Source organism: Chiloscyllium punctatum, chromosome 12 (assembly GCF_047496795.1).
Source record: "Chiloscyllium punctatum isolate Juve2018m chromosome 12, sChiPun1.3, whole genome shotgun sequence".
NCBI classification, from domain to species: Eukaryota; Metazoa; Chordata; class Chondrichthyes; order Orectolobiformes; family Hemiscylliidae; genus Chiloscyllium; species Chiloscyllium punctatum.
The window spans coordinates 113,565,961-113,586,697 of NC_092750.1; the positions used below are offsets into that span (position 1 = coordinate 113,565,961).

Here is a 20,737-nt window from a genome sequence, read left to right on the forward strand (position 1 = left end):
TCCCCTTTTACATTTTCCTGCTCGTCAGTGATTTAAAGAAAACCAAATGGATGCGATGTCATTCTGTAGCCTCTCTGTCGATTCCTCCGTTTCAGTTCCAACATGGCTTAGATCTCGGGGCGCACCTTAATATTAGCGGCGCTATGAAAGCACAAGTTCAAAGGTTCCTCTGAGAGTGTAAATTATTTCATTGCTGTTGCTGATTGAATGAGCCACTAACGTGCGAACTGCCCCAAAATATGATTCAGGAATCTGGTACCAACTCTCGCGCGTTGAATAACGACAGACAGCTTCCAAATGAGGCCTTTCAGAGACGACTTTGGGGTACATTTGACAGACAGACAAGTTCAGGAATCCGTGGTGCGCTGTGACACCAGCGCAGCAGCTTCTTCCCTGCCTTTGAACCGGGCCGCCTGCGCAAGGAATGCAAATGCGGTACTGCTTTTCGTGGAAGGATCAGAACGCGGCAAGGACACTCTCAAACAGAATGGCATATGATCAGTACCAGGTTGGAGAAAAACTTTATAATGCTTTACACAGTAATTAAATGGAGTTGCCTTACATTTCACTACGAGAGCAGATTCTTTCAAGCAAATTCGAAGGCAGGTTTGCAGATGGGAAAGCAAGCAAGAAAGCTCCGTTCTTGTCCATGTAAAAGGCTGCAGTTGACGAACAAAGCAGTTTCTGCCCAGTTTCGAACTAGGGACCTTTCGCGTGTTAGGCGAACGTGATGACCACTACACTACCGAAACCAGCCGCGGCCGCCGTGAGATTGATGACAATATATAGACAATGATTTCGTCAATGTTTGGACCGGAGGGCGAGGTGGCATAAGCTGGGACGACTTTCCCTGCAGCGTAACGGCTGCGATATGATCTTATGGAAGGGTTGTAAACTGAGTATTTCTGTGTTTTACCCAAATTGGGGTGAGTTGAAAACTCGAGAGCATAGGTTTAAGGTGAGTGGGCTGAAATTGACAAACGACCTGAGGCACATTTCCCACACAGAAGGTTGTGCGTGAATGGAATGAGCTCCCAGAGGAAGTGGAGGAGGCTATTACACTCAGAAAATTGCAAAGGTAATCGGATGAGTTTCTGGACAGGATGGGTTTAGAGGGATTGGGGCCAAATGCTGGGGAACGGGACTTGTTTAATTTTGGTTATGTGGTGAGCATGGATGAGATACACCTAAATATCTGTTTCCACGCCGTGTACCCCCATAACGTCTTGTTGCTAACACTGGCTGTAAAGGATTACTTTTTAGCGGAGTTTTCCATCGCAGTCTGTGGCACAATCGTTTAGTCTGTTCGACTGCTCACGGGAAAGGTAGTATTGTGAAACACTGCAGATACGAACAACTTCCTTAATTTTGCCCCGACTGACCATACTCCGTGAAATTTTCCCAGACCTCAATTGAGGAGTTTTGCTGCTCGAAGTTACCTCAGAAACCCTGTTAACTCGTAATGTGCTGAGCGAATCGCAAAACAGAAAGCATTTTTCACGGAACACAAACAAAACTGGCATGCCGAATGCATTTTCAGACAGAGAGATGCATGAATGCTAAATGTGTCACAGTCCGAGGGCATGAGTCATAAAGTAATCTCACAACTAAAAACAGGGCAATTCCAAACTACTCTTTCAAACATACTGCAGCGTTAGTGCACCACCACTTTCCAGACAATGCTGAAAAGAGAGATAGAAAGAACATCATAAGAACGGGCCATAAAAAGTGAATTTCACCAATCACAGTCTCGGTTAGATTACCTTTTCCTTCTGATGACTCCAGGACGGAAATGAAGGAAATGGGAGAAATTCAATAACATATGACACCGAAATTCATTGGAACGATTTTCCCATTGGACAGAAAACCAAATAACGACGAGTCGAGTCACCGCAGGACTTTGTTTCACAACAGCGATGAAATAATAGTCTCCATTCGGTTCCAGTAAAAGCACAAATCGCTTTGGAACAGCAGAGCTGTTTGCGATTTTCCGCGCGGGAGGCGAACGCGATCATGACAGCAGAGACACTTGGACACTTCGGTCAAATAACCATGAGCTGCTAGACATTACTACAATTTCGATTCTTGCTTTGCTAAATGATTTCACACATTGCTCGAAACAGGACGACTTTCACGTTTACACGGAACACGAAACACACCTGACTACAGGGAAAATGCACAAAGCTGAGCAGGCCGTGTTCCACATCAAACCGTGCAGCATTTATTCAGTCACTGTGTCTGTTTTGCAGAAGAAGGGTCCCAAAGAATGTTCTCCACCCTAAAACCGGAGGTCGCATTACAATCCGAGAACGACAGATCACATTGTGAGCATGCTCTGACCTCGGGGCCGGTTCGAGATGCCACTTTCCGTGCCTTTTACTTTAACCGTGCAATTTGCTGCAGAGATGTTCACTCCTGGACATGAGCCACGTGGATACCAACTGAGTCGGAAACCTGTGCGGGAATCGACGAGAAGGGATTCAATAAATTTTGCTAACTTCCATGGTGCTTATTGGAAATGCAGTTTCTGTTCAAGTCAATCGAAAAGGCAGTTTCTGAACATAGTAACAGAAGTCAAAAGGTAATGACCTCACCCCACCCCCACTCCGGAAGAGGTGCTAACTGCCCTTGAGTGCTTTTTGATCTCGATGTGAAGAGCTCACACGCCTCTGAGTCACCTTCAAGTCTCTGTTTGCGGAGTGAATCACAAAGAAGGACTTTTACCAGAGCTGCAACCGCCTCACTTCCCCACTCGCTCTCCCCTTTTACATTTTCCTGCTCGTCAGTGATTTAAAGAAAACCAAATGGATGCGATGTCATTCTGTAGCCTCTCTGTCGATTCCTCCGTTTCAGTTCCAACATGGCTTAGATCTCGGGGCGCACCTTAATATTAGCGGCGCTATGAAAGCACAAGTTCAAAGGTTCCTCTGAGAGTGTAAATTATTTCATTGCTGTTGCTGATTGAATGAGCCACTAACGTGCGAACTGCCCCAAAATATGATTCAGGAATCTGGTACCAACTCTCGCGCGTTGAATAACGACAGACAGCTTCCAAATGAGGCCTTTCAGAGACGACTCTGGGGTACATTTGACAGACAGACAAGTTCAGGAATCCGTGGTGCGCTGTGACACCAGCGCAGCAGCTTCTTCCCTGCCTTTGAACCGGGCCGCCTGCGCAAGGAATGCAAATGCGGTACTGCTTTTCGTGGAAGGATCAGAACGCGGCAAGGACACTCTCAAACAGAATGGCATATGCATCAGAACCAGGTTGGAGAAAAACTTTATAATGCTTTACACAGTAATTAAATGGAGTTGCCTTACATTTCACTACGAGAGCAGATTCTTTCAAGCAAATTCGAAGGCAGGTTTGCAGATGGGAAAGCAAGCAAGAAAGCTCCGTTCTTGTCCATGTAAAAGGCTGCAGTTGACGAACAAAGCAGTTTCTGCCCAGTTTCGAACTGGGGACCTTTCGCGTGTTAGGCGAACGTGATGACCACTACACTACAGAAACCAGCCGATGTCGCCGTGAGATTGATGACAATATATAGACAATGATTTCGTCAATGTTTGGACCGTAGGGCGAGGTGGCATAAGCTGGGACGACTTTCCCTGCAGCGTAACGGCTGCGATATGATCTTATGGAAGGGTTGTAAACTGAGTATTTCTGTGTTTTACCCAAATTGGGGTGAGTTGAAAACTCGAGAGCATAGGTTTAAGGTGAGTGGGCTGAAATTGACAAACGACCTGAGGCACATTTCCCACACAGAAGGTTGTGCGTGAATGGAATGAGCTCCCAGAGGAAGTGGAGGAGGCTATTACACTCAGAAAATTGCAAAGGTAATCGGATGAGTTTCTGGACAGGATGGGTTTAGAGGGATTGGGGCCAAATGCTGGGGAACGGGACTTGTTTAATTTTGGTTATGTGGTGAGCATGGATGAGATACACCTAAATATCTGTTTCCACGCCGTGTACCCCCATAACGTCTTGTTGCTAACACTGGCTGTAAAGGATTACTTTTTAGCGGAGTTTTCCATCGCAGTCTGTGGCACAATCGTTTAGTCTGTTCGACTGCTCACGGGAAAGGTAGTATTGTGAAACACTGCAGATACGAACAACTTCCTTAATTTTGCCCCGACTGACCATACTCCGTGAAATTTTCCCAGACCTCAATTGAGGAGTTTTGCTGCTCGAAGTTACCTCAGAAACCCTGTTAACTCGTAATGTGCTGAGCGAATCGCAAAACAGAAAGCATTTTTCACGGAACACAAACAAAACTGGCATGCCGAATGCATTTTCAGACAGAGAGATGCATGAATGCTAAATGTGTCACAGTCCGAGGGCATGAGTCATAAAGTAATCTCACAACTAAAAACAGGGCAATTCCAAACTACTCTTTCAAACATACTGCAGCGTTAGTGCACCACCACTTTCCAGACAATGCTGAAAAGAGAGATAGAAAGAACATCATAAGAACGGGCCATAAAAAGTGAATTTCACCAATCACAGTCTCGGTTAGATTACCTTTTCCTTCTGATGACTCCAGGACGGAAATGAAGGAAATGGGAGAAATTCAATAACATATGACACCGAAATTCATTGGAACGATTTTCCCATTGGACAGAAAACCAAATAACGACGAGTCGAGTCACCGCAGGACTTTGTTTCACAACAGCGATGAAATAATAGTCTCCATTCGGTTCCAGTAAAAGCACAAATCGCTTTGGAACAGCAGAGCTGTTTGCGATTTTCCGCGCGGGAGGCGAACGCGATCATGACAGCAGAGACACTTGGACACTTCGGTCAAATAACCATGAGCTGCTAGACATTACTACAATTTCGATTCTTGCTTTGCTAAATGATTTCACACATTGCTCGAAACAGGACGACTTTCACGTTTACACGGAACACGAAACACACCTGACTACAGGGAAAATGCACAAAGCTGAGCAGGCCGTGTTCCACATCAAACCGTGCAGCATTTATTCAGTCACTGTGTCTGTTTTGCAGAAGAAGGGTCCCAAAGAATGTTCTCCACCCTAAAACCGGAGGTCGCATTACAATCCGAGAACGACAGATCACATTGTGAGCATGCTCTGACCTCGGGGCCGGTTCGAGATGCCACTTTCCGTGCCTTTTACTTTAACCGTGCAATTTGCTGCAGAGATGTTCACTCCTGGACATGAGCCACGTGGATACCAACTGAGTCGGAAACCTGTGCGGGAATCGACGAGAAGGGATTCAATAAATTTTGCTAACTTCCATGGTGCTTATTGGAAATGCAGCTTCTGTTCAAGTCAATCGAAAAGGCAGTTTCTGAACATAGTAACAGAAGTCAAAAGGTAATGACCTCACCCCACCCCCACTCCGGAAGAGGTGCTAACTGCCCTTGAGTGCTTTTTGATCTCGATGTGAAGAGCTCACACGCCTCTGAGTCACCTTCAAGTCTCTGTTTGCGGAGTGAATCACAAAGAAGGACTTTTACCAGAGCTGCAACCGCCTCACTTCCCCACTCGCTCTCCCCTTTTACATTTTCCTGCTCGTCAGTGATTTAAAGAAAACCAAATGGATGCGATGTCATTCTGTAGCCTCTCTGTCGATTCCTCCGTTTCAGTTCCAACATGGCTTAGATCTCGGGGCGCACCTTAATATTAGCGGCGCTATGAAAGCACAAGTTCAAAGGTTCCTCTGAGAGTGTAAATTATTTCATTGCTGTTGCTGATTGAATGAGCCACTAACGTGCGAACTGCCCCAAAATATGATTCAGGAATCTGGTACCAACTCTCGCGCGTTGAATAACGACAGACAGCTTCCAAATGAGGCCTTTCAGAGACGACTTTGGGGTACATTTGACAGACAGACAAGTTCAGGAATCCGTGGTGCGCTGTGACACCAGCGCAGCAGCTTCTTCCCTGCCTTTGAACCGGGCCGCCTGCGCAAGGAATGCAAATGCGGTACTGCTTTTCGTAGAAGGATCAGAACGCGGCAAGGACACTCTCAAACAGAATGGCATATGCATCAGAACCAGGTTGGAGAAAAACTTTATAATGCTTTACACAGTAATTAAATGGAGTTGCCTTACATTTCACTACGAGAGCAGATTCTTTCAAGCAAATTCGAAGGCAGGTTTGCAGGTGGGAAAGCAAGCAAGAAAGCTCCGTTCTTGTCCATGTAAAAGGCTGCAGTTGACGAACAAAGCAGTTTCTGCCCAGTTTCGAACTGGGGACCTTTCGCGTGTTAGGCGAACGCGATGACCACTAAGCTACAGAAACCAGCCGATGTCACCGCCCTGTGGCGCAGTGGCATCCAGCACTGAAAGTTGAAGCCATTCTCTGTTTCACCTTTCTGTTTCCAATCGCTCGTTGTTGTCCAGCGTAATTGACATCTTGAAAACGATAAAAAAAAGACACGTGAAATTGATGACAATATATAGACAATGATTTCGTCAATGTTTGGACCGGAGGGCGAGGTGGAATAAGCTGGGACGACTTTCCCTGCAGCGTAACGGCTGCGATATGATCTTATGGAAGGGTTGTAAACTGAGTATTTCTGTGTTTTACCCAAATTGGGGTGAGTTGAAAACTCGAGAGCATAGGTTTAAGGTGAGTGGGCTGAAATTGACAAACGACCTGAGGCACATTTCCCACACAGAAGGTTGTGCGTGTATGGAATGAGCTCCCAGAGGAAGTGGAGGAGGCTATTACACTCAGACAATTGCAAAGGTAATCGGATGAGTTTCTGGACAGGATGGGTTTAGAGGGATTGGGGCCAAATGCTGGGGAACGGGACTTGTTTAATTTTGGTTATGTGGTGAGCATGGATGAGATACACCTAAATATCTGTTTCCACGCCGTGTACCCCCATAACGTCTTGTTGCTAACACTGGCTTTAAAGGATTACTTTTTAGCGGAGTTTTCCATCGCAGTCTGTGGCACAATCGTTCAGTCTGTTCGACTGCTCACGGGGAAGGTAGTATTGTGAAACACTGCAGAAACGAACGACTTCCTTAATTTTGCCCCGACTGACCATACTCCGTGAAATTTTCCCAGACCTCAATTGAGGAGTTTTGCTGCTCGAAGTTACCTCAGAAACCCCGTTAACTCGTAATGTGCTGAGCGAATCGCAAAACAGAAAGCATTTTTCACAGGAAAACAAACAAAACTGGCATGCCGAATGCATTTTCAGACAGAGAGATGCATGAATGCTAAATGTGTCACAGTCCGAGGGCATGAGTCATAAAGTAATCTCACAACTAACAACAGGGCAATTTCAAACGTACTGCAGCGTTAGTGCACCACCACTTTCCAGACAATGCTGAAAAGAGAGATAGAAAGAACATCATAAGAACGGGCCATAAAAAGTGAATTTCACCAATCACAGTCTCGATTAGATTACCTTTACCTTCTGATGTCTCCAGGACGGAAATGAAGGAAATGGGAGAAATTCAATAACATATGACACCGAAATTCATTGGAACGATTTTCCCATTGGACAGAAAACCAAATAACGACGAGTCGAGTCACCGCAGGACTTTGTTTCACAACAGCGATGAAATAATAGTCTCCATTCGGTTCCAGTAAAAGCACAAATCGCTTTGGAACAGCAGAGCTGTTTGCGATTTTCCGCGCGGGAGGCGAACGCGATCATGACAGCAGAGACACTTGGACACTTCGGTCAAATAACCATGAGCTGCTAGACATTACTCCAATTTCGATTCTTGCTTTGCTAAATGATTTCACACATTGCTCGAAACAGGACGACTTTCACGTTTACACGGAACACGAAACACACCTGACTACAGGGAAAATGCACAAAGCTGAGCAGGCCGTGTTCCACATCAAACCGTGCAGCATTTATTCAGTCACTGTGTCTGTTTTGCAGAAAAAGGGTCCCAAAGAATGTTCTCCACCCTAAAACCGGAGGTCGCATTACAATCCGAGAACGACAGATCACATTGTGAGCATGCTCTGACCTCGGGGCCGGTTCGAGATGCCACTTTCCGTGCCTTTTACTTTAACCGTGCAATTTGCTGCAGAGATGTTCACTCCTGGACATGAGCCACGTGGATACCAACTGAGTCGGAAACCTGTGCGGGAATCGACGAGAAGGGATTCAATAAATTTTGCTAACTTCCATGGTGCTTATTGGAAATGCAGTTTCTGTTCAAGTCAATCGAAAAGGCAGTTTCTGAACATAGTAACAGAAGTCAAAAGGTAATTACCTCACCCCACCCCCACTCCGGAAGAGGTGCTAACTGCCCTTGAGTGCTTTTTGATCTCGATGTGAAGAGCTCACACGCCTCTGAGTCACCTTCAAGTCTCTGTTTGCGGAGTGAATCACAAAGAAGGACTTTTACCAGAGCTGCAACCGCCTCACTTCCCCACTCGCTCTCCCCTTTTACATTTTCCTGCTCGTCAGTGATTTAAAGAAAACCAAATGGATGCGATGTCATTCTGTAGCCTCTCTGTCGATTCCTCCGTTTCAGTTCCAACATGGCTTAGATCTCGGGGCGCACCTTAATATTAGCGGCGCTATGAAAGCACAAGTTCAAAGGTTCCTCTGAGAGTGTAAATTATTTCATTGCTGTTGCTGATTGAATGAGCCACTAACGTGCGAACTGCCCCAAAATATGATTCAGGAATCTGGTACCAACTCTCGCGCGTTGAATAACGACAGACAGCTTCCAAATGAGGCCTTTCAGAGACGACTTTGGGGTACATTTGACAGACAGACAAGTTCAGGAATCCGTGGTGCGCTGTGACACCAGCGCAGCAGCTTCTTCCCTGCCTTTGAACCGGGCCGCCTGCGCAAGGAATGCAAATGCGGTACTGCTTTTCGTGGAAGGATCAGAACGCGGCAAGGACACTCTCAAACAGAATGGCATATGATCAGTACCAGGTTGGAGAAAAACTTTATAATGCTTTACACAGTAATTAAATGGAGTTGCCTTACATTTCACTACGAGAGCAGATTCTTTCAAGCAAATTCGAAGGCAGGTTTGCAGATGGGAAAGCAAGCAAGAAAGCTCCGTTCTTGTCCATGTAAAAGGCTGCAGTTGACGAACAAAGCAGTTTCTGCCCAGTTTCGAACTAGGGACCTTTCGCGTGTTAGGCGAACGTGATGACCACTACACTACCGAAACCAGCCGCGGCCGCCGTGAGATTGATGACAATATATAGACAATGATTTCGTCAATGTTTGGACCGGAGGGCGAGGTGGCATAAGCTGGGACGACTTTCCCTGCAGCGTAACGGCTGCGATATGATCTTATGGAAGGGTTGTAAACTGAGTATTTCTGTGTTTTACCCAAATTGGGGTGAGTTGAAAACTCGAGAGCATAGGTTTAAGGTGAGTGGGCTGAAATTGACAAACGACCTGAGGCACATTTCCCACACAGAAGGTTGTGCGTGAATGGAATGAGCTCCCAGAGGAAGTGGAGGAGGCTATTACACTCAGAAAATTGCAAAGGTAATCGGATGAGTTTCTGGACAGGATGGGTTTAGAGGGATTGGGGCCAAATGCTGGGGAACGGGACTTGTTTAATTTTGGTTATGTGGTGAGCATGGATGAGATACACCTAAATATCTGTTTCCACGCCGTGTACCCCCATAACGTCTTGTTGCTAACACTGGCTGTAAAGGATTACTTTTTAGCGGAGTTTTCCATCGCAGTCTGTGGCACAATCGTTTAGTCTGTTCGACTGCTCACGGGAAAGGTAGTATTGTGAAACACTGCAGATACGAACAACTTCCTTAATTTTGCCCCGACTGACCATACTCCGTGAAATTTTCCCAGACCTCAATTGAGGAGTTTTGCTGCTCGAAGTTACCTCAGAAACCCTGTTAACTCGTAATGTGCTGAGCGAATCGCAAAACAGAAAGCATTTTTCACGGAACACAAACAAAACTGGCATGCCGAATGCATTTTCAGACAGAGAGATGCATGAATGCTAAATGTGTCACAGTCCGAGGGCATGAGTCATAAAGTAATCTCACAACTAAAAACAGGGCAATTCCAAACTACTCTTTCAAACATACTGCAGCGTTAGTGCACCACCACTTTCCAGACAATGCTGAAAAGAGAGATAGAAAGAACATCATAAGAACGGGCCATAAAAAGTGAATTTCACCAATCACAGTCTCGGTTAGATTACCTTTTCCTTCTGATGACTCCAGGACGGAAATGAAGGAAATGGGAGAAATTCAATAACATATGACACCGAAATTCATTGGAACGATTTTCCCATTGGACAGAAAACCAAATAACGACGAGTCGAGTCACCGCAGGACTTTGTTTCACAACAGCGATGAAATAATAGTCTCCATTCGGTTCCAGTAAAAGCACAAATCGCTTTGGAACAGCAGAGCTGTTTGCGATTTTCCGCGCGGGAGGCGAACGCGATCATGACAGCAGAGACACTTGGACACTTCGGTCAAATAACCATGAGCTGCTAGACATTACTACAATTTCGATTCTTGCTTTGCTAAATGATTTCACACATTGCTCGAAACAGGACGACTTTCACGTTTACACGGAACACGAAACACACCTGACTACAGGGAAAATGCACAAAGCTGAGCAGGCCGTGTTCCACATCAAACCGTGCAGCATTTATTCAGTCACTGTGTCTGTTTTGCAGAAGAAGGGTCCCAAAGAATGTTCTCCACCCTAAAACCGGAGGTCGCATTACAATCCGAGAACGACAGATCACATTGTGAGCATGCTCTGACCTCGGGGCCGGTTCGAGATGCCACTTTCCGTGCCTTTTACTTTAACCGTGCAATTTGCTGCAGAGATGTTCACTCCTGGACATGAGCCACGTGGATACCAACTGAGTCGGAAACCTGTGCGGGAATCGACGAGAAGCGATTCAATAAATTTGGCTAACTTCCATGGTGCTTATTGGAAATGCAGTTTCTGTTCAAGTCAATCGAAAAGGCAGTTTCTGAACATAGTAACAGAAGTCAAAAGGTAATTACCTCACCCCACCCCCACTCCGGAAGAGGTGCTAACTGCCCTTGAGTGCTTTTTGATCTCGATGTGAAGAGCTCACACGCCTCTGAGTCACCTTCAAGTCTCTGTTTGCGGAGTGAATCACAAAGAAGGACTTTTACCAGAGCTGCAACCGCCTCACTTCCCCACTCGCTCTCCCCTTTTACATTTTCCTGCTCGTCAGTGATTTAAAGAAAACCAAATGGATGCGATGTCATTCTGTAGCCTCTCTGTCGATTCCTCCGTTTCAGTTCCAACATGGCTTAGATCTCGGGGCGCACCTTAATATTAGCGGCGCTATGAAAGCACAAGTTCAAAGGTTCCTCTGAGAGTGTAAATTATTTCATTGCTGTTGCTGATTGAATGAGCCACTAACGTGCGAACTGCCCCAAAATATGATTCAGGAATCTGGTACCAACTCTCGCGCGTTGAATAACGACAGACAGCTTCCAAATGAGGCCTTTCAGAGACGACTCTGGGGTACATTTGACAGACAGACAAGTTCAGGAATCCGTGGTGCGCTGTGACACCAGCGCAGCAGCTTCTTCCCTGCCTTTGAACCGGGCCGCCTGCGCAAGGAATGCAAATGCGGTACTGCTTTTCGTGGAAGGATCAGAACGCGGCAAGGACACTCTCAAACAGAATGGCATATGCATCAGAACCAGGTTGGAGAAAAACTTTATAATGCTTTACACAGTAATTAAATGGAGTTGCCTTACATTTCACTACGAGAGCAGATTCTTTCAAGCAAATTCGAAGGCAGGTTTGCAGATGGGAAAGCAAGCAAGAAAGCTCCGTTCTTGTCCATGTAAAAGGCTGCAGTTGACGAACAAAGCAGTTTCTGCCCAGTTTCGAACTGGGGACCTTTCGCGTGTTAGGCGAACGTGATTACCACTACACTACAGAAACCAGCCGATGTCGCCGTGAGATTGATGACAATATATAGACAATGATTTCGTCAATGTTTGGACCGTAGGGCGAGGTGGCATAAGCTGGGACGACTTTCCCTGCAGCGTAACGGCTGCGATATGATCTTATGGAAGGGTTGTAAACTGAGTATTTCTGTGTTTTACCCAAATTGGGGTGAGTTGAAAACTCGAGAGCATAGGTTTAAGGTGAGTGGGCTGAAATTGACAAACGACCTGAGGCACATTTCCCACACAGAAGGTTGTGCGTGAATGGAATGAGCTCCCAGAGGAAGTGGAGGAGGCTATTACACTCAGAAAATTGCAAAGGTAATCGGATGAGTTTCTGGACAGGATGGGTTTAGAGGGATTGGGGCCAAATGCTGGGGAACGGGACTTGTTTAATTTTGGTTATGTGGTGAGCATGGATGAGATACACCTAAATATCTGTTTCCACGCCGTGTACCCCCATAACGTCTTGTTGCTAACACTGGCTGTAAAGGATTACTTTTTAGCGGAGTTTTCCATCGCAGTCTGTGGCACAATCGTTTAGTCTGTTCGACTGCTCACGGGAAAGGTAGTATTGTGAAACACTGCAGATACGAACAACTTCCTTAATTTTGCCCCGACTGACCATACTCCGTGAAATTTTCCCAGACCTCAATTGAGGAGTTTTGCTGCTCGAAGTTACCTCAGAAACCCTGTTAACTCGTAATGTGCTGAGCGAATCGCAAAACAGAAAGCATTTTTCACGGAACACAAACAAAACTGGCATGCCGAATGCATTTTCAGACAGAGAGATGCATGAATGCTAAATGTGTCACAGTCCGAGGGCATGAGTCATAAAGTAATCTCACAACTAAAAACAGGGCAATTCCAAACTACTCTTTCAAACATACTGCAGCGTTAGTGCACCACCACTTTCCAGACAATGCTGAAAAGAGAGATAGAAAGAACATCATAAGAACGGGCCATAAAAAGTGAATTTCACCAATCACAGTCTCGATTAGATTACCTTTTCCTTCTGATGACTCCAGGACGGAAATGAAGGAAATGGGAGAAATTCAATAACATATGACACCGAAATTCATTGGAACGATTTTCCCATTGGACAGAAAACCAAATAACGACGAGTCGAGTCACCGCAGGACTTTGTTTCACAACAGCGATGAAATAATAGTCTCCATTCGGTTCCAGTAAAAGCACAAATCGCTTTGGAACAGCAGAGCTGTTTGCGATTTTCCGCGCGGGAGGCGAACGCGATCATGACAGCAGAGACACTTGGACACTTCGGTCAAATAACCATGAGCTGCTAGACATTACTACAATTTCGATTCTTGCTTTGCTAAATGATTTCACACATTGCTCGAAACAGGACGACTTTCACGTTTACACGGAACACGAAACACACCTGACTACAGGGAAAATGCACAAAGCTGAGCAGGCCGTGTTCCACATCAAACCGTGCAGCATTTATTCAGTCACTGTGTCTGTTTTGCAGAAGAAGGGTCCCAAAGAATGTTCTCCACCCTAAAACCGGAGGTCGCATTACAATCCGAGAACGACAGATCACATTGTGAGCATGCTCTGACCTCGGGGCCGGTTCGAGATGCCACTTTCCGTGCCTTTTACTTTAACCGTGCAATTTGCTGCAGAGATGTTCACTCCTGGACATGAGCCACGTGGATACCAACTGAGTCGGAAACCTGTGCGGGAATCGACGAGAAGGGATTCAATAAATTTTGCTAACTTCCATGGTGCTTATTGGAAATGCAGTTTCTGTTCAAGTCAATCGAAAAGGCAGTTTCTGAACATAGTAACAGAAGTCAAAAGGTAATTACCTCACCCCACCCCCACTCCGGAAGAGGTGCTAACTGCCCTTGAGTGCTTTTTGATCTCGATGTGAAGAGCTCACACGCCTCTGAGTCACCTTCAAGTCTCTGTTTGCGGAGTGAATCACAAAGAAGGACTTTTACCAGAGCTGCAACCGCCTCACTTCCCCACTCGCTCTCCCCTTTTACATTTTCCTGCTCGTCAGTGATTTAAAGAAAACCAAATGGATGCGATGTCATTCTGTAGCCTCTCTGTCGATTCCTCCGTTTCAGTTCCAACATGGCTTAGATCTCGGGGCGCACCTTAATATTAGCGGCGCTATGAAAGCACAAGTTCAAAGGTTCCTCTGAGAGTGTAAATTATTTCATTGCTGTTGCTGATTGAATGAGCCACTAACGTGCGAACTGCCCCAAAATATGATTCAGGAATCTGGTACCAACTCTCGCGCGTTGAATAACGACAGACAGCTTCCAAATGAGGCCTTTCAGAGACGACTTTGGGGTACATTTGACAGACAGACAAGTTCAGGAATCCGTGGTGCGCTGTGACACCAGCGCAGCAGCTTCTTCCCTGCCTTTGAACCGGGCCGCCTGCGCAAGGAATGCAAATGCGGTACTGCTTTTCGTGGAAGGATCAGAACGCGGCAAGGACACTCTCAAACAGAATGGCATATGATCAGAACCAGGTTGGAGAAAAACTTTATAATGCTTTACACAGTAATTAAATGGAGTTGCCTTACATTTCACTACGAGAGCAGATTCTTTCAAGCAAATTCGAAGGCAGGTTTGCAGATGGGAAAGCAAGCAAGAAAGCTCCGTTCTTGTCCATGTAAAAGGCTGCAGTTGACGAACAAAGCAGTTTCTGCCCAGTTTCGAACTAGGGACCTTTCGCGTGTTAGGCGAACGTGATGACCACTACACTACCGAAACCAGCCGCGGCCGCCGTGAGATTGATGACAATATATAGACAATGATTTCGTCAATGTTTGGACCGGAGGGCGAGGTGGCATAAGCTGGGACGACTTTCCCTGCAGCGTAACGGCTGCGATATGATCTTATGGAAGGGTTGTAAACTGAGTATTTCTGTGTTTTACCCAAATTGGGGTGAGTTGAAAACTCGAGAGCATAGGTTTAAGGTGAGTGGGCTGAAATTGACAAACGACCTGAGGCACATTTCCCACACAGAAGGTTGTGCGTGAATGGAATGAGCTCCCAGAGGAAGTGGAGGAGGCTATTACACTCAGAAAATTGCAAAGGTAATCGGATGAGTTTCTGGACAGGATGGGTTTAGAGGGATTGGGGCCAAATGCTGGGGAACGGGACTTGTTTAATTTTGGTTATGTGGTGAGCATGGATGAGATACACCTAAATATCTGTTTCCACGCCGTGTACCCCCATAACGTCTTGTTGCTAACACTGGCTGTAAAGGATTACTTTTTAGCGGAGTTTTCCATCGCAGTCTGTGGCACAATCGTTTAGTCTGTTCGACTGCTCACGGGAAAGGTAGTATTGTGAAACACTGCAGATACGAACAACTTCCTTAATTTTGCCCCGACTGACCATACTCCGTGAAATTTTCCCAGACCTCAATTGAGGAGTTTTGCTGCTCGAAGTTACCTCAGAAACCCTGTTAACTCGTAATGTGCTGAGCGAATCGCAAAACAGAAAGCATTTTTCACGGAACACAAACAAAACTGGCATGCCGAATGCATTTTCAGACAGAGAGATGCATGAATGCTAAATGTGTCACAGTCCGAGGGCATGAGTCATAAAGTAATCTCACAACTAAAAACAGGGCAATTCCAAACTACTCTTTCAAACATACTGCAGCGTTAGTGCACCACCACTTTCCAGACAATGCTGAAAAGAGAGATAGAAAGAACATCATAAGAACGGGCCATAAAAAGTGAATTTCACCAATCACAGTCTCGGTTAGATTACCTTTTCCTTCTGATGACTCCAGGACGGAAATGAAGGAAATGGGAGAAATTCAATAACATATGACACCGAAATTCATTGGAACGATTTTCCCATTGGACAGAAAACCAAATAACGACGAGTCGAGTCACCGCAGGACTTTGTTTCACAACAGCGATGAAATAATAGTCTCCATTCGGTTCCAGTAAAAGCACAAATCGCTTTGGAACAGCAGAGCTGTTTGCGATTTTCCGCGCGGGAGGCGAACGCGATCATGACAGCAGAGACACTTGGACACTTCGGTCAAATAACCATGAGCTGCTAGACATTACTACAATTTCGATTCTTGCTTTGCTAAATGATTTCACACATTGCTCGAAACAGGACGACTTTCACGTTTACACGGAACACGAAACACACCTGACTACAGGGAAAATGCACAAAGCTGAGCAGGCCGTGTTCCACATCAAACCGTGCAGCATTTATTCAGTCACTGTGTCTGTTTTGCAGAAGAAGGGTCCCAAAGAATGTTCTCCACCCTAAAACCGGAGGTCGCATTACAATCCGAGAACGACAGATCACATTGTGAGCATGCTCTGACCTCGGGGCCGGTTCGAGATGCCACTTTCCGTGCCTTTTACTTTAACCGTGCAATTTGCTGCAGAGATGTTCACTCCTGGACATGAGCCACGTGGATACCAACTGAGTCGGAAACCTGTGCGGGAATCGACGAGAAGCGATTCAATAAATTTGGCTAACTTCCATGGTGCTTATTGGAAATGCAGTTTCTGTTCAAGTCAATCGAAAAGGCAGTTTCTGAACATAGTAACAGAAGTCAAAAGGTAATTACCTCACCCCACCCCCACTCCGGAAGAGGTGCTAACTGCCCTTGAGTGCTTTTTGATCTCGATGTGAAGAGCTCACACGCCTCTGAGTCACCTTCAAGTCTCTGTTTGCGGAGTGAATCACAAAGAAGGACTTTTACCAGAGCTGCAACCGCCTCACTTCCCCACTCGCTCTCCCCTTTTACATTTTCCTGCTCGTCAGTGATTTAAAGAAAACCAAATGGATGCGATGTCATTCTGTAGCCTCTCTGTCGATTCCTCCGTTTCAGTTCCAACATGGCTTAGATCTCGGGGCGCACCTTAATATTAGCGGCGCTATGAAAGCACAAGTTCAAAGGTTCCTCTGAGAGTGTAAATTATTTCATTGCTGTTGCTGATTGAATGAGCCACTAACGTGCGAACTGCCCCAAAATATGATTCAGGAATCTGGTACCAACTCTCGCGCGTTGAATAACGACAGACAGCTTCCAAATGAGGCCTTTCAGAGACGACTCTGGGGTACATTTGACAGACAGACAAGTTCAGGAATCCGTGGTGCGCTGTGACACCAGCGCAGCAGCTTCTTCCCTGCCTTTGAACCGGGCCGCCTGCGCAAGGAATGCAAATGCGGTACTGCTTTTCGTGGAAGGATCAGAACGCGGCAAGGACACTCTCAAACAGAATGGCATATGCATCAGAACCAGGTTGGAGAAAAACTTTATAATGCTTTACACAGTAATTAAATGGAGTTGCCTTACATTTCACTACGAGAGCAGATTCTTTCAAGCAAATTCGAAGGCAGGTTTGCAGATGGGAAAGCAAGCAAGAAAGCTCCGTTCTTGTCCATGTAAAAGGCTGCAGTTGACGAACAAAGCAGTTTCTGCCCAGTTTCGAACTGGGGACCTTTCGCGTGTTAGGCGAACGTGATTACCACTACACTACAGAAACCAGCCGATGTCGCCGTGAGATTGATGACAATATATAGACAATGATTTCGTCAATGTTTGGACCGTAGGGCGAGGTGGCATAAGCTGGGACGACTTTCCCTGCAGCGTAACGGCTGCGATATGATCTTATGGAAGGGTTGTAAACTGAGTATTTCTGTGTTTTACCCAAATTGGGGTGAGTTGAAAACTCGAGAGCATAGGTTTAAGGTGAGTGGGCTGAAATTGACAAACGACCTGAGGCACATTTCCCACACAGAAGGTTGTGCGTGAATGGAATGAGCTCCCAGAGGAAGTGGAGGAGGCTATTACACTCAGAAAATTGCAAAGGTAATCGGATGAGTTTCTGGACAGGATGGGTTTAGAGGGATTGGGGCCAAATGCTGGGGAACGGGACTTGTTTAATTTTGGTTATGTGGTGAGCATGGATGAGATACACCTAAATATCTGTTTCCACGCCGTGTACCCCCATAACGTCTTGTTGCTAACACTGGCTGTAAAGGATTACTTTTTAGCGGAGTTTTCCATCGCAGTCTGTGGCACAATCGTTTAGTCTGTTCGACTGCTCACGGGAAAGGTAGTATTGTGAAACACTGCAGATACGAACAACTTCCTTAATTTTGCCCCGACTGACCATACTCCGTGAAATTTTCCCAGACCTCAATTGAGGAGTTTTGCTGCTCGAAGTTACCTCAGAAACCCTGTTAACTCGTAATGTGCTGAGCGAATCGCAAAACAGAAAGCATTTTTCACGGAACACAAACAAAACTGGCATGCCGAATGCATTTTCAGACAGAGAGATGCATGAATGCTAAATGTGTCACAGTCCGAGGGCATGAGTCATAAAGTAATCTCACAACTAAAAACAGGGCAATTCCAAACTACTCTTTCAAACATACTGCAGCGTTAGTGCACCACCACTTTCCAGACAATGCTGAAAAGAGAGATAGAAAGAACATCATAAGAACGGGCCATAAAAAGTGAATTTCACCAATCACAGTCTCGATTAGATTACCTTTTCCTTCTGATGACTCCAGGACGGAAATGAAGGAAATGGGAGAAATTCAATAACATATGACACCGAAATTCATTGGAACGATTTTCCCATTGGACAGAAAACCAAATAACGACGAGTCGAGTCACCGCAGGACTTTGTTTCACAACAGCGATGAAATAATAGTCTCCATTCGGTTCCAGTAAAAGCACAAATCGCTTTGGAACAGCAGAGCTGTTTGCGATTTTCCGCGCGGGAGGCGAACGCGATCATGACAGCAGAGACACTTGGACACTTCGGTCAAATAACCATGAGCTGCTAGACATTACTACAATTTCGATTCTTGCTTTGCTAAATGATTTCACACATTGCTCGAAACAGGACGACTTTCACGTTTACACGGAACACGAAACACACCTGACTACAGGGAAAATGCACAAAGCTGAGCAGGCCGTGTTCCACATCAAACCGTGCAGCATTTATTCAGTCACTGTGTCTGTTTTGCAGAAGAAGGGTCCCAAAGAATGTTCTCCACCCTAAAACCGGAGGTCGCATTACAATCCGAGAACGACAGATCACATTGTGAGCATGCTCTGACCTCGGGGCCGGTTCGAGATGCCACTTTCCGTGCCTTTTACTTTAACCGTGCAATTTGCTGCAGAGATGTTCACTCCTGGACATGAGCCACGTGGATACCAACTGAGTCGGAAACCTGTGCGGGAATCGACGAGAAGGGATTCAATAAATTTTGCTAACTTCCATGGTGCTTATTGGAAATGCAGTTTCTGTTCAAGTCAATCGAAAAGGCAGTTTCTGAACATAGTAACAGAAGTCAAAAGGTAATTACCTCACCCCACCCCCACTCCGGAAGAGGTGCTAACTGCCCTTGAGTGCTTTTTGATCTCGATGTGAAGAGCTCACACGCCTCTGAGTCACCTTCAAGTCTCTGTTTGCGGAGTGAATCACAAAGAAGGACTTTTACCAGAGCTGCAACCGCCTCACTTCCCCACTCGCTCTCCCCTTTTACATTTTCCTGCTCGTCAGTGATTTAAAGAAAACCAAATGGATGCGATGTCATTCTGTAGCCTCTCTGTCGATTCCTCCGTTTCAGTTCCAACATGGCTTAGATCTCGGGGCGCACCTTAATATTAGCGGCGCTATGAAAGCACAAGTTCAAAGGTTCCTCTGAGAGTGTAAATTATTTCATTGCTGTTGCTGATTGAATGAGCCACTAACGTGCGAACTGCCCCAAAATATGATTCAGGAATCTGGTACCAACTCTCGCGCGTTGAATAACGACAGACAGCTTCCAAATGAGGCCTTTCAGAGACGACTTTGGGGTACATTTGACAGACAGACAAGTTCAGGAATCCGTGGTGCGCTGTGACACCAGCGCAGCAGCTTCTTCCCTGCCTTTGAACCGGGCCGCCTGCGCAAGGAATGCAAATGCGGTACTGCTTTTCGTGGAAGGATCAGAACGCGGCAAGGACACTCTCAAACAGAATGGCATATGATCAGAACCAGGTTGGAGAAAAACTTTATAATGCTTTACACAGTAATTAAATGGAGTTGCCTTACATTTCACTACGAGAGCAGATTCTTTCAAGCAAATTCGAAGGCAGGTTTGCAGATGGGAAAGCAAGCAAGAAAGCTCCGTTCTTGTCCATGTAAAAGGCTGCAGTTGACGAACAAAGCAGTTTCTGCCCAGTTTCGAACTAGGGACCTTTCGCGTGTTAGGCGAACGTGATGACCACTACACTACCGAAACCAGCCGCGGCCGCCGTGAGATTGATGACAATATATAGACAATGATTTCGTCAATGTTTGGACCGGAGGGCGAGGTGGCATAAGCTGGGACGACTTTCCCTGCAGCGTAACGGCTGCGATATGATCTTATGGAAGGGTTGTAAACTGAGTATTTCTGTGTTTTACCCAAATTGGGGTGAGTTGAAAACTCGAGAGCATAGGTTTAAGGTGAGTGGGCTGAAATTGACAAACGACCTGAGGCACATTTCCCACACAGAAGGTTGTGCGTGAATGGAATGAGCTCCCAGAGGAAGTGGAGGAGGCTATTACACTCAGAAAATTGCAAAGGTAATCGGATGAGTTTCTGGACAGGATGGGTTTAGAGGGATTGGGGCCAAATGCTGGGGAACGGGACTTGTTTAATTTTGGTTATGTGGTGAGCATGGATGAGATACACCTAAATATCTGTTTCCACGCCGTGTACCCCCATAACGTCTTGTTGCTAACACTGGCTGTAAAGGATTACTTTTTAGCGGAGTTTTCCATCGCAGTCTGTGGCACAATCGTTTAGTCTGTTCGACTGCT

General features: G+C 45.9%; 3 non-coding genes across 3 annotated transcripts; all 3 read right to left on the reverse strand.

The window, feature by feature from the left end:
* Positions 1-3,438: 3,438 nt before the first annotated feature.
* On the reverse strand, positions 3,439-3,511 carry trnav-aac (transfer RNA valine (anticodon AAC)). The gene has a single exon. It is a non-coding gene; the product is annotated as a tRNA-Val (tRNA).
* An 8,315-nt stretch (positions 3,512-11,826) lies between these two features.
* On the reverse strand, positions 11,827-11,899 carry trnav-aac (transfer RNA valine (anticodon AAC)). Its single transcript has one exon. It is a non-coding gene; the product is annotated as a tRNA-Val (tRNA).
* Positions 11,900-17,343: 5,444 nt separating this feature from the next.
* Positions 17,344-17,416, reverse strand: trnav-aac (transfer RNA valine (anticodon AAC)). The gene has a single exon. It is a non-coding gene; the product is annotated as a tRNA-Val (tRNA).
* Positions 17,417-20,737: the final 3,321 nt, after the last annotated feature.